At 40.6% G+C, this 13,494-nt stretch overlaps 1 protein-coding gene across 3 annotated transcripts in view; it reads right to left on the bottom strand.

Annotated features, from left to right (window-relative positions):
• EPS8 (epidermal growth factor receptor pathway substrate 8) overlaps positions 1-13,494 on the bottom strand; it is a 183,396-nt gene that overhangs the window by 104,198 nt on the left and 65,704 nt on the right. The window contains exon 1 of one of the 3 annotated variants that reach the window (XM_056134554.1): positions 2,915-3,099. The exons of the other annotated variants lie outside the window; for them this stretch is intronic. The gene's annotated coding sequence lies outside the window, so the exon portion shown is untranslated. Of the gene's footprint in view, positions 1-2,914; positions 3,100-13,494 lie in introns of those variants that run through there. 3 annotated transcript variants of the gene reach the window in all.

Genomic DNA, 13,494 nt, shown 5'->3' on the forward strand with positions numbered 1-13,494 from the left:
CAGGATTGATATTCACAGCTCTACCTAATGGACACAAACTGTGTCAATTACTTTGGCAAATAAATTAGTGAAATAAAAGTTATCTGCAAAATTTTTACTTGAAAACTTAAAAAAAATATATATGGTGAGAAAAAATACATGAATACACCTCTGATGTTTAGATGTTCATCTTTAGGATCATATAAATGAATTGCCTCTAAGTCTCTGACAAGATGTTGCTTAAATATTGAAGAAAATGTGTATCAATTTTTCTAAACACAAAGTCTACTTGGACAATTCATATGAGACCCATGACAAGCTTAAGAAATAAATGAATTCAGCTCAGGTTTTACTTTAACAAGTAAATTTTACAAGTTACTTTAATATTGCTTAAATATATTGGGGGGGGAACTACCACATATTTTTTTCTAGTCATATACCCCAAGTTCTGCTATGAGTCTGTACACAGATAAGGTTCGGTTTTGTTTTGGCACAACAGACAGTGCTCAGGGATTACTCCTGACTCTACACCTGGGGATCACACCTGGCAGGGATCATTTTATGTGGTATTAGGGGCTGAACCTGGGTTGGTTACATGCAAAACAAGTTGCCCTACCCTCTGTATTATCCCTCCAACCCAAAAAAATTATTGAGTAAAATATGCAATCATTTTTTAAAGCTGAAAAATCCATTTTTCCATGTCCCACAAAACCATGTACACAAACATACTCTAAAATATAGAAGAATTTCTTCAATTTGAATTATAGGGTATACCTTGTTGTTTAAAAAAGTGGTAATTTTTTATATGATCTACACAAAAATTTTATACAACCAAAACAAACTGGTATTTGAAATTCTAAGATAAAATGAGCTGACTTGTGTCCTTGAAGCTGTATTCTGTTGTTGTTGTTGTTAGTGGTGGTGGGTAGAGGTGGTTTGGGGACCCAGAGGACACTCCTAGGGACTTTCAGCCACTTGGGCGTGCTGGTTCCATGCCAGGACCCAGGTAAGTAGTGTTGTTCTGCACCAGCAATGTTGGGAGTCAGCGGTACCACACTGAGCGGGGCTGGTGGTGTTGAGGATCAAATATGGGTTCTTGAGCACAGCCAAGGCATGGGCCACTGAGCCTTGAGCTCTCCCCCACTCCCACTATTCCCACCGAATCAGTGACACACCATCTCAAGGAAAAATAAGAAGAAAACCTCTCCAAGGTGTCAGAATTATTTACATAGAAAATGAATCAAAACAACTTGCCTGGTTGTCACAGTCATCTCTTACACGCGATTTACTTAACCTAAAGAAACTGCTTCCAAATCTTTCTGCCAAAAAAAGCAGAAACCTCTTTGAAAACACTCCAGGTAAATTAGGTCTAAGGACATCTACCTTAAGTTCAGAGTAAGTGGATCAAAGGACAAAATGTTTCACATACTGTTCTCAGACATATGTGAGCCTTCTCAACATGACATGGATATTTACTTTGGAATTTGCCCTGTAAAGCTGACCAATGCTTTCAGCAAAGTTAAGAATAAAAAGGCTGGGGCCAGAGCAATAGTATAGGGGGTAGGGCAGTTTGCCTTGCTTGCAGTTGATCTGGGTATGCTATTCAGCACCACACATGGTTTCTTGAGCACTGCCTGGAGTGATCATTGAGTCCAGCACAGAGCCAGACTAAGCCCTGAGCACTGCCAGGTATGGCCCCCTCCAAAAACAAAAGAATAAAAATCAGTATCAAAGACCCTCACCTGTTTATGCTTTACAGCTGCATTAGCTACTTGGATGAATAGTTAAACTGTGTCAGTTGATAATGCTCTTTATGGTGCTATATGCTATTTGTATTTAATAAATAACAGACACATTATAGAAAAACATAATCAACAGAACCAAGAATGTATTTCAAAAGAATCACTACAGTAATAACCACAGCACTTAAGTGCAAGAGTGATTTTGCTTTTCCAGTACTATTTATTTACTTTTGTTCTCCAGTATATTGTGACACAATATTACTGATTATTTATATTGAATAGAATAAATTTTAACCTTAGAGTTAATTATTGCTAAGAGAATACCAAAAGATCTCCTCCTGAACAGAATTAAATGTAACAAGCAAATTGATAAAAGCTACAATGATCTCCATATATGTATTAAGAATTATATCTGTCACTGAACTCAATTTTTATATTTAAAATATAATTATAAAATTTGACTTTTTAAAAAAGTCGCTCTATAAAAACTTCCATTAATTGACTGTTTAAACATTTACAAGTTCCATTAATATAGATGGGCTTTAAAAAAGAAAAAAAAAGACTTCAAATACACATATTCACTATATTTTAAGTCCCAAGAAAAATGTTTACACAGAAATTTGGCAGTGTTAAGTCCGTGGATTCAAAGCCAATAACAACTGAGAAGGCTAAACTTGGTCGATAATTAAATTTTCATAGTACAACTAACATTTTATAAACAATCCGAAGTAGATAGTATTTATAGGATAATCACAATATTATGCATATTAGAGTAATTCAAAAGTAATTTTAATGTATGAAGCCCTGGGTATAATCCCAGGCATCTACCCCAAAAGTAATTTTAAGAAACATGATATATTATGACTGAGCTTTCTCAACTTTTAATAGTCAACATTTCCTTTTTTTGCTATAATTCAGGAGGAAAAAGCATTCTCTTCAACACTTTGGTAGAAGGGAAGGAAAGTTTCTAAGTTCCCAGCTCCATAGGCAGAGTCCAGAAGGCAAAGAGACAGAATCCTGAGATACCACTTTTACCAAATTCAGAATTCACTTGAAATACCAAATGGAAAGAAATTGAAAACAATGGAAGTTAAAGGTATTTCTATATATTTCAAGGTGCACAAATGATCCCTGTAATAATTTTGCTTCTGAGTCTTCCTTAGCAAAGAAAACAATTGATAGCTCCAACGTACCTAGCCACGCAAAGCCAGCGAAGTCCCTCGCTGGGATCTTCCAGGGAAGAATGAGAGGACATTCCTCTCACTTCACTCTGTGGGAGCCAAGTGACCTTTGGCTCATCAGCAGAAAGGGAGGGACTTGCTCAGTTTCTCCGGCCTCCTCAGTTTCAGCATTGTAATAGACTGAACAAAGTTTCTCCTCTGGTTTCTTTAGGGCGTTCACTGACTTCCTCTTGGGAAGCAAGTCAACAGCCACCAGCACACTTACAACCCTTCCTACAGGGACGACGCAAGCTGTGAACGGCATGAGCAGTAAAGATAACACCAACAGAGGAGCATGTACTATCCGATCTCAACTAAGCCCCGACCCTAAAACCCTATTATTAGTCCCATTTTAAAGAGGGGGAACCTGAGGAACACAGGTTAATCAGTAACTTGTCACAATTCTGGGAGCAGCATGTGACCAATCGAAATGCATGCAGAAAAGAAGGAAAAGAATCAAATAGAATGAGAAAGATGACATACATAAGCCCACCTTGCGGGAAAACCCCCTGGTTCTAAATCAAAACTAAAATGGTTAAAATGGTGAGCAAAAAGGCAGACGCCACCACCTGTGGCTGCCAGGAGCAACCCTGGAGTCGAGGTGTGCAGGTCTGATTGAATTCAGGGAAGATGCCCCTCCAGGAAAAGCTGTCAGAAGGAATGGCTCTCTCGGGGAGCACAGCTGGGTGAGATTTCTGGCCCCACATTTCTAAAAACTAGATCCAGCCTGAGCAAGTGTGTGTGGCAGCCTTGATCCCGAGGTAAACATGGGTATAAAGTGGTCCTGTGGCTCTGCCGTGAAACCACAGCCACAGCAGCCTACAGAAGACTGTACGTCCTATTCAAAACTGGGACTTCAGTGGATCATCTCCGACCATCCGCAAGCAAGGGCAGTGGTAATACTCCAACCAGAAATTAAAACCCTCAGACGCAAGTCTGGAAATTTGAATCTTATTTGAAGAAGAAATCTAAAGAAATAAATCTGAACTTGGACTTGTGCTATCCCTAGAGCACCTGGGAGAAAACAAACACAAAACCACTTTAAAAAAACACTCCACAAGCAAGGTCACCAGGAATAGTTCCACGTTAGTAAAAAAAAATAAATAAATAAACTAAACATCAACAACAACAAAAACAATCTCCACTGAAGATAAATTTTTAACTTAGAAATGAGATGTGCGAAAATTTAGATACTGGGATAGTATTATAACAGATGAAGATGCACCCCCAAACTTATAAACATTAATGAGATGGATTAAGAAAATAGCATATGAAAAGAATGGTAGACTGAACAAGACAAGTAGTTTTTACTAAAACCAAAAGGAATTTATGAGCACAGGTAACAGTCACTTATCTATACAGCACACCTGGAGTATTTAACATGTTTTCTTAACTTTTAAAGGAGACACATCACTATGAAGAGGGCCCAGGAGATAGCACAGTGATGAACAAGCTCTCCTCATACATGGCCAACCTGGGTCCAAGTCTGCCGTTATATAAAGGCCCCTAATTCCGCCAAAAGTGGTGCCTAAGCACAGAACCAGGAGTACACTCTGAGCACCACGTGTGGCTCAAAAACAAAACCAAACAAGGATTTAAAGACCTATGAGAAAAGCAGTAATCAATGCGATACTTTGATTATCTCCCATGATCAATTCCGCAACAACTTTCCTTTTCTCCCATCTCACAAACTCCCAACCATTTTGCCCTGCAATTTCTTATTTTTGGAAATCCTGACCCCTGCCCCAGGCCATTCTGAAACATCTTTATCACCTTGAAGACGGCAGCCCTGGCACACACCTGACAGACTGGTCCCCACTACGGCATGCCCCTGCTCCCCCAAGAACCAACCAGCTGAGCCCTGAGCACGGCAGCATTGGTCGGCAGCACTGTAGACGAGTACAGGCAGTGTAGACAGCACTGAGAAGTCAGGGCCCTGCTAGTTGGGTGAAGCATCACCACTGGGTGTCGATCCCAATAAAAAAATTGGAAAAAAAATGGGCGTGGCAACTGGACCAAGCCCCCCAGACTCCCTTAGAGAAATGAAGGAATCTCTCCCTCAGCTGCTGCAAGAGAGCCAGTAGCAACCTCAACTCTCAGCTCTCTGGGGAGTGGATCTAGAGCTTGTTAGGAAAGCACAAGCTCCCACCCCAGGTCAGCCAATGTCCAGGCCTAGGGCTCAGGAGACTGTTTCCTGGTCCACAGCTAAAAAAAGGGTGAAGGGTTTGGCAGCTTCAGAGCTGTCCACGGCAGGCTCCTCACTGGAACCGCCTGGCAGCCTGAAGCATGTCTTCCTAGTCCCATGGAGGCTAATCCCAAGAGTACTTATTTTCTTTTTTTGCTTCTTGGGTCACACCTGGCAATGCTCAGGAGTAACTCCTGGCTCGGCACTCAGGAATTACTCTTAGCAGTGCTTGGAGGACCATATGGGGTGCTGGGGATCAAACCCAGGTGAGCCGCATGCAAGGAAAATGCCCTACCCACGGTATTATCGCTTCGGCCCGAGTACTTTCTAATAAACTTCCGGCGCACAAATTTCCCTCTCTGAGTCTGTGTCCTGGGAAACCCAGACTGAGACAGAGGAGCAACAGAAGGGAAAAAAAGCAGGAGTCGGGGCAGTGCTAACTAGAGAGTGAAATGAATAATAAAGCCTTGACTCCAAAAGGGAGAACAGCGTTAAGTGCTGAAAGAATCTCTGGCGAGATGGGCAGAAATAATATGATCACAAAATGCAAGGCAACACTGTGACTTTTTTTTTTTTAACACTGTGACTTAAAGTAGAACTTGAGAGCCCAAAGGGACCTTTGAGAATATCCCAATTCCAGCTCCTGTTATTTTTAAGATAATGGCTCTGAGATCCAAGGGTCTCTTAGATGCTAAAAATATTGTTTGGAAATAGAATTATTTATTCTATTTAAAATAGAATTATTAAACTAAAAGAGTCACTTCCCTAACAATAACTTAACTGGTATAATATCCTGTTAAACACTTTAGTTCTGAATTATTCAGAGAGTTTTTTTTTATGATAGTTGTATAAGAGGCTAACCTAGTACAGGCTGGTATATGATTAATCCTTGCTCAGAATACTCATAAAAACTACACTAACTAAAACCATCACCATTCCTAAGCACATGAGTAAGTTCAGGAATGTATGTTGATGCCCTTATACTTCTTAGCAGGCAAGTTTACCAGACGTAGCAAGAAGATACATCCATATTTGAAATGTGACATATGACTACTGCACATTTTGAAGGAAGTTGGAAACCACACCTACCCACATGCAAAATTTACTGCTAATATGACCCTACTTTACACACTTCTCTACCACAGATACAAGGGCACAGAAAAACTACAGAAAACCCTATCTGCTAAGGTCATGGAAGTCAAAACGACATGAGGGCACTCACATAAATTGTTAGGGCAGTCAAGCAGAATGGACCGGCAACGTTTTTATCCATTCATCTCACACACAGAAGCAAAACCTTACTCGCAGTTCCTGAATAATTCAGCCTCACTTCCTCAACTGTCTCAACTCACTCCTCCCTAAGAGTCACTTTCTGCTTTGTCTTTACTAAACCAACGCTTCTCCTTCTTTACTTCCAACAAAAATTAAGAAAGTTGAATGACGATGATTTGACAGAATTCAAAAGAAGTTTCAAAGACAAACTCGAAACTGTGCATTGCCAAATCTCAACTAAACAGAAGCTTAGCTAGCTAAATACACATGAGCAGAATGAATACCTAAATGCCTTAACAATGTAGAGAAGGAATAGGAGATACAATATAATAGGAGATACAATATTCATACTTGGGGGAGAATCAAGTTGAGCTACTGATGAGGCAGATAAAAGAGTAAACCTAAGAGGCATCAGTGAAAATTTATCATCAAAGGTGAATCAGTTGAGCATGCAAGGCAAGCGCCCGGCTAAGTGCGCAAGGCAAGCACCCTACCCACTGTACTATCTCTCTGGTCCAGACTACAATTTTTAAGTGCCATTTTCAATCTAGGAATTACACACCTACACCAATAAGTCCTGATCTTATTTGGCAATTTCAATTAAAAAGCCAACACAGATTGTGATGGGAAATTTCGGCACTTAAGTGGTGAAAGTTGGAAGGCAACTTACTTTTGTGGAGGTGAGGGGAAAACCTTCACTCCTGAAACATATTCAGTGATGTAAGCCAATATTATCTCATTTTAAAAAATGAACAGAAAACAAAATTGAAAAACCTGAAGGAAAACAGATGTTCATTTCTATTAATGAATGACAACTGAAAACAAACTGTTGAGGGGTTGTACAGATAGTACAGTGGGTAGGGCACTTGCCTTCCATGCGGTAACTTCAGATTCAATCCTTCGCACCCATGCACTCCCCCAAGCCCACCAAGGAGTAACTCCTGAGTATAGAACAGGGAGTAACCCCTGAGCACCACTAAGTGTGGCCCAAAAACACACAAAAGTGTTGAGTGCAAAACCACCAGCAATAGGAAACCTAAGGCTTATTTGTCTATAAAAAGTAAGGTAAAAGGTAAAGGCCCTCCCGTTGATCGTCGATTTGCTCGAGCGGGCCCAGTAACGTCTCCATTGGAGACTTTGTTGTTACTGTGTCTGGCATATCGAATACTCCCGGTAGCTTGCTGGGCTCTCCGAGAGGGGCGGAGGAATCGAACTCGGGTCGGCCATGTTGGCCGCTTGTAAGGCGAACGCCCTACCCGCTGTGCTATTGCTGGAGCGATAGCACAGCGGGTAGGGCGTTCGCCTTACAAGCGGCCAACATGGCCGACCCGTCTATAAAAAGTATGCCAGTAAATATCTCAGTGAATAATTTGGGCACATAACTTTTTTTAGCCTCATCTCTGTAATGAGATCAATGAGACAACTTTCTAAAATCAAAATCAGATTCTCTCATGTTTTCCTAATTCAAATTTAAAGATAAAAATCTACTTAATTTGATTTTTGGCAAAGACACTGGCTATTTACCCTTTTCAACATAGTGATAAATTTTCAGAAAAATAAAACTACCAAAGAATCAGCAAACCAAGTTAAAAATGAGGAAAAAATTATTAGCTGCTATGAGGACATGTATAAATTCATCTCACAACACTTTTCATAAAACAGGACTTTATATTAAGCCTCCAATTTCTAGGGGAAATTATTTAAATAAGACTCTGCTGAAACATAATAGCACTGTAGCACTGTCCTTCCATTGTTCATCGATTTGCTCAAGCAGGCACCAGTAGCGTCTCCATTGTGAGACTTGTTACTGTTTTTGGCATGTTGAATATGCCACGGGGAGCTTGCCAGGCTCTGCCGAACAGGCAGAATACTCTTGGTAGCTTGCTGGGCTCTCTGAGAGGGGCGGAGGAATCAAACTGGGGTTGGCTGCGTGCATGGAAACACCCTCTCCTCTATGCTATTGCTCTGGCCCGAAACATAAAAGGTACAAAGAATTTCTGAGACAGGAAGATAAAAGTTCTTGGCACGTAGAACCATGAGGATCCCCCAAATCAGTCCTATCCACAAAAAGTTAAACACAAGTCATCAGACTATGGAAGCATATTTCAATCATGAGTGATCCTGGGCTGCTGAGTATCATCCAGAGAGAAAATGCTGTTACTTAATATCCTTCTGAGAGTTAAGTTTATCTTATCTCTAATATGGGCAGGAAATGATCATATTTGATAAGCACAGCGGGTAGGGCGTTCGCCTTACAAGCAGCCAACATGGCCGACCCGAGTTCGATTCCTCCGCCCCTCTCGGAGAGCCCGGCAAGCTACCGAGAGTATTCGATATGCCAGACACAGTAACAACAAAGTCTCCAATGGAGACGTTACTGGGCCCACTCGAGCAAATCGACAATCAACGGGAGGGCCTTTACTTACTTACTTACTTACTAGAGACTTAACTCCTATCTATCATACACTAGAACACTGAGAAGGAATGAGGAAGGACGGGAGGAAGGAGGCAGATTGGGGAAAGAGAAAAAAAGTCCATTCTGCAGGCCCATGGTGCCCAGATAACAGAAAGGCCAATGTTTCATTCCAAAGCATGTCTCTTTGGAAAGATCCTGAAGACTAATCATATGTGCAGTTACTAAACTAATATTGAGTAGGCAGCGTAGGCAAATTAGCCAGGAGGCATCATAATAAACAAATGAAATGCCTGTTTTCAGAGTAGCCATTTCAAAAAAGCTGAGTACAGAGCTATTAAAATGATACCGCTGTGTCAGCTTTTGAAAATAAAATCTGGAATGAAATTTTCACATCAAATAATCCTTGAAGTTTGTATGTTACTAATAAACAGGAGACGCTTAGCTAGACCAGCACTGTCCGTGGCACACAGAGGCATGGTGACATCCAGGAGAGTCTTTTCAACAATGCCTCAACATGACCTCAAGCTGAATGCCAGCCATACTGATAGTAAACGACCAGAAAACAGAGCAGTTTTACACAAGTGACTTAACTCCTTCAACTACAATTTGCCCAGACAGCAGACTTAGCAAGAGTCTTCTCATTGAGAAGTATTCAGACCATGGTTGGGCAAATTCCTCTCAAACATATTTTTTGATAGAAATCTGGGCTTTCCAAGACAATTCTTTATCTTCTTAGATTGCAGTTTCAAGAACTGGTAACAATTTCTAACACCTTGTCTTCCTGACAGGAGGCTATAAAAAGATTAGATCTTAGCTATAAAATGTTTTGGTTTTAGTTTTGGGGGACTCCACCCAGAAGTGTTTCAGGAAGTTACTCCTGGCTCTGCACTCAGGAATTATACCTGGCAGTGCCTAAGTGACATAAGGGATGCTGGGGATCAAACCTGGGTCAGTCGTGTGCAGGGCAACTTACCGTATCCACTGTACTGTCTCTAGTTCCTAGATCAACCTTTATAACACGGTGGCATACGGTGGCCAAAAGAGTCACGGATCTTTAAAACTATGATATCCCCTGTCTCTAGTTCCTAGATCAACCTTTATAACACGGTGGCATACGGTGGCCAAAAGAGTCACGGATCTTTAAAACTATGATATCCCCTGCCAACCCCACTCAGCAACACAACTGAGAACTACATGACTTTAATCAAATCATTTATATTAGCAATAGAATATAGCTGCTAAGAGCTTGGGTTCATATGCAAAATAAGTCGAAGTATCAGCCTTTTTACAACAGTAGCACTTTAGCCAAGTTACTAAGTCTGGTTGCTTGTCTATTAAATAAAAAAGTTTAGTATATACTAAAAGTTATGTATGAAAGTTATATATATATGAAATTCAAATTTTATAACAAGCAAACAAGATAATGCATATAAAGTGCACAGCAGAGCACCTGATTAACTGTAAGCAATAAATGATAGCTTTAAAAACACCACCATTCCTGTATTTTCATTACTTTTTAAGGTATTTGCCTTGGAAACTAAAATGGTGTGCCTTAGAATAATTTCCTGTGTGACTTTTTTTTTTTTTAAATCAGGCAGATTGCTTAAGGGGAAAAAAACCAAGTTAATACGAAAAGAGCTAAGTTTCCTTCACAACCTTCTATATTTGTCTTTAAAAGAAGTTTATTTTTAACTTTGGTTAAATAGATGATTGCATATTATTTCATAATGATCTGTAGCCTTATTTAGTTGTAAGTCAAAACCTTTTGATTTTGAGCAAAACCCCCAAATCAAATTCTAAATAAAGAATTTTTGACCTCAACTAATTCTGAGGTTTCCTAGAGGGCCCCCCCTCAAATTCTCACCCTGTGAAAAGAGATGTTAAAATACATGGATTTATTTGGTGTGTTAAATTGGAAGGGAAGCACTGTGACAAAGATATTTGTTACTTCTCTGTACAATTATTACTGTAAATTGTTATAAGCCAGAGATATAACTAAATTTCCTTATCTCAAAAATTCTTATCAGAACTCCAACCGTGACTATTTTTGAGTCATTTAATCAAAGGTTTTACTGTGATTCTTCCCTGGAAGAATTTACAATCAGCTACTGGGAAAATACTCCAAGATGGTATCAGCAGTTACAGGGACTGTCCCTGGGACTGAGAGTTCAAGAGCTAATGAAGAAGCTAAGGGATTCACAAAACAGTGAACTAAATACAACAAAGCATTAAGGACATGAGACTGAATAAACTTATATGGATGCTTCTGATTTTATGACATTAGTTTGAAGCACTGTAGGTTCCTTAATGCTTTGGTTACCAGATTTAAGAAAACCTTTTTCCCTTAAAGTTTCTATAGTTGGAGTCAGGGAAACAGTTAAAAGCTGGAACACACATCCCAGAGGCATGAGGCTTGATCCCTGGTACTAAGGGGACACTGAAGACCCTGAGTACTGATCTATCTGGCCCCACTCTTGGCCAAGCATGAGCAGGACTGGGCCCTGGTTCTTTGGACATGTGCTTTGGAGGCCCCACCACCACCAAAAAACAAAAACAAAAACACAACTTCCTAGAACTTAGAACAATTTGGCAAATGATATCTTTGTAACATTGAAGCATTTACCTGTCCTGAATTGGGAAACTCATTAGCAAGCACTCCCATTTTTCTCATCTTCCTACCAGTATTATTATTCACATGAGCTGAGTAAGAATCTTTGCCCTATAATAGGACATGGCTGGAGACATTGGCCCTGCTCCCAAGGCTGGTCTGGAATGTCATATTCAAGAATGAGGGGCACTCACATCCAAAAGAACAAAAGCAACCGGTGCTGGCGTGGATGTGGCGAGAAAGGGACCCTCCTTCACTGCTGGTGGGAATGCTGACTGGTTCAACCCTTTTGGAAAACAGTATGGACGATTCTCAAAAAATTAGAAACTGAGCTCCCATTTGACCCAGCAATACCACTCCTGGGAATATATCCCAGAGAGGCAAAAAAGTATAGTCGAAGTGACATCTGCAATTGTTTGTTCATTGCAGCACTCTTTACAATAGCCAGAATCTGGAAAAAACCTGAGTGCCCGAGAACAGATGACTGGTTAAAGAAACTTTGGTACTTTTACACAATGGAGTACTATGTAGCTGTTAGAAAAGATGAAGTCATGAAATTCACATACAAGTGGTACTACATGGAAAGTATCATGTTAAGCGAAATGAGTCAGAAAGAGCGAGATAGACACAGAAAGACTGCATTCATCTGGGGAACATAAAGCAACAAAATGGGAGACTAACACCCAGGAGTGGCCAAGATTAGTACCAGGAATTTTGCTCCATGACTTGGAGGCCAACCACATGTGCTAGGAGAAAAGGAAGCTCAGATAGAGAAGGGAGCACCAAATAAAGGGTGTTCGGAGGATCCTCCCAGGGTGGGAGAAGCATGCTGAAAGTAGACTATAGACCAAACATGATTGTGACTCAATGCCTCTTTTGCAAACCACAGGACCCAAAAGGAGAGAGAGAGAACAAAAGGGAATGCCCTGCCACAGAGGCAGGGTGGGATGGGGGGATTGGGGGGTGGGAGGAAAGCTGGGACCCATGGTGATGGAGGATGGGCGCTGGTGGAGGGATGGGTACTTGATCATTGTATAACTTAAACCCAAGCACAAAAATTTGTAAGTCTATAACTGTATCTCATGGTGTTTCACTAATAAAAAATTTAAAAAAAAAAGAATGAGGGGCACCAAAAGTGGAGAGAGAGTATGGGGAAAATTGTCTGCCATGGAGGCAGCAGGAGGGTTGGAAAGTGGGGGGGGGGGGGATACTGGGGACATTGGTGGTGGAGAATGTGCACTGGTGGAGCGATGGGTGTTTGATCATTGTTTGACTGAAACTCAAACATGAAAGCTTTGTAACTGTATCTCACGGTGATTCAATTAAAAAAATTTAAAAATTTAAAAAAAATAAAAGAATGGGGAGGCACAGAATCAGATATGACCAAGCAACTTTAAGAAACTGCAGTTGGCTTAGGAAAGTGACTGTCAAGATCCCCTTTCAAACACCATCCCAGTATGCTCCCCACAGTGCTCTCACCCACGAGGTGTAAGGAAGGTCACTTCTGGACCGACTCCTATGTCTTGCCATATTTTGCAGGATCTCAAGAAAAGCGAAATTTACTAAAGTCTGTAAGTACAGTCGGCAAAGGTTATTGGCTTCAGTTCCCAACCTACTGGGGTTTTTAAAAGTCAAACCCACTGCTTCCCAATGTAGGCAATACGAAGTGATTTCCTTTCTTTTATTCTTTCTTTCTTTTTTCTTCTCCTGAAAATGGGGCAGCAGGCCAGATCTGTTTGGGAACTTGTGTTCTAATCTGAGATTCATTATTAAAAGTTCCTTAAAAAGAACTCGTATGGTCCATTACTATTCTTGCTGCACTGTTGTAAATAACTAGGCCAAGTTTAACGACAGTAGATTCATTCTTAAACACATCGGTTGTGCTTTTATTGTAGCTGACAGAAATGGGAGTGAGATAAACAACTTGTTGCTGTGGAAATGTACAGTACATCCACTTGGGATTAAATGCCAGACCAATTTATAGTTTTTAAGATTCTCTCATCTACCTGTACCACAGTCTGTACCCTGAATTCTCCTTGCCTCCTCCAATATTTGGGCACAAGTCTCCAAAT

Source organism: Sorex fumeus, unplaced genomic scaffold (assembly GCF_029834395.1).
Source record: "Sorex fumeus unplaced genomic scaffold, SorFum_2.1 ptg000100l, whole genome shotgun sequence".
Taxonomy (NCBI): domain Eukaryota; kingdom Metazoa; phylum Chordata; class Mammalia; order Eulipotyphla; family Soricidae; genus Sorex; species Sorex fumeus.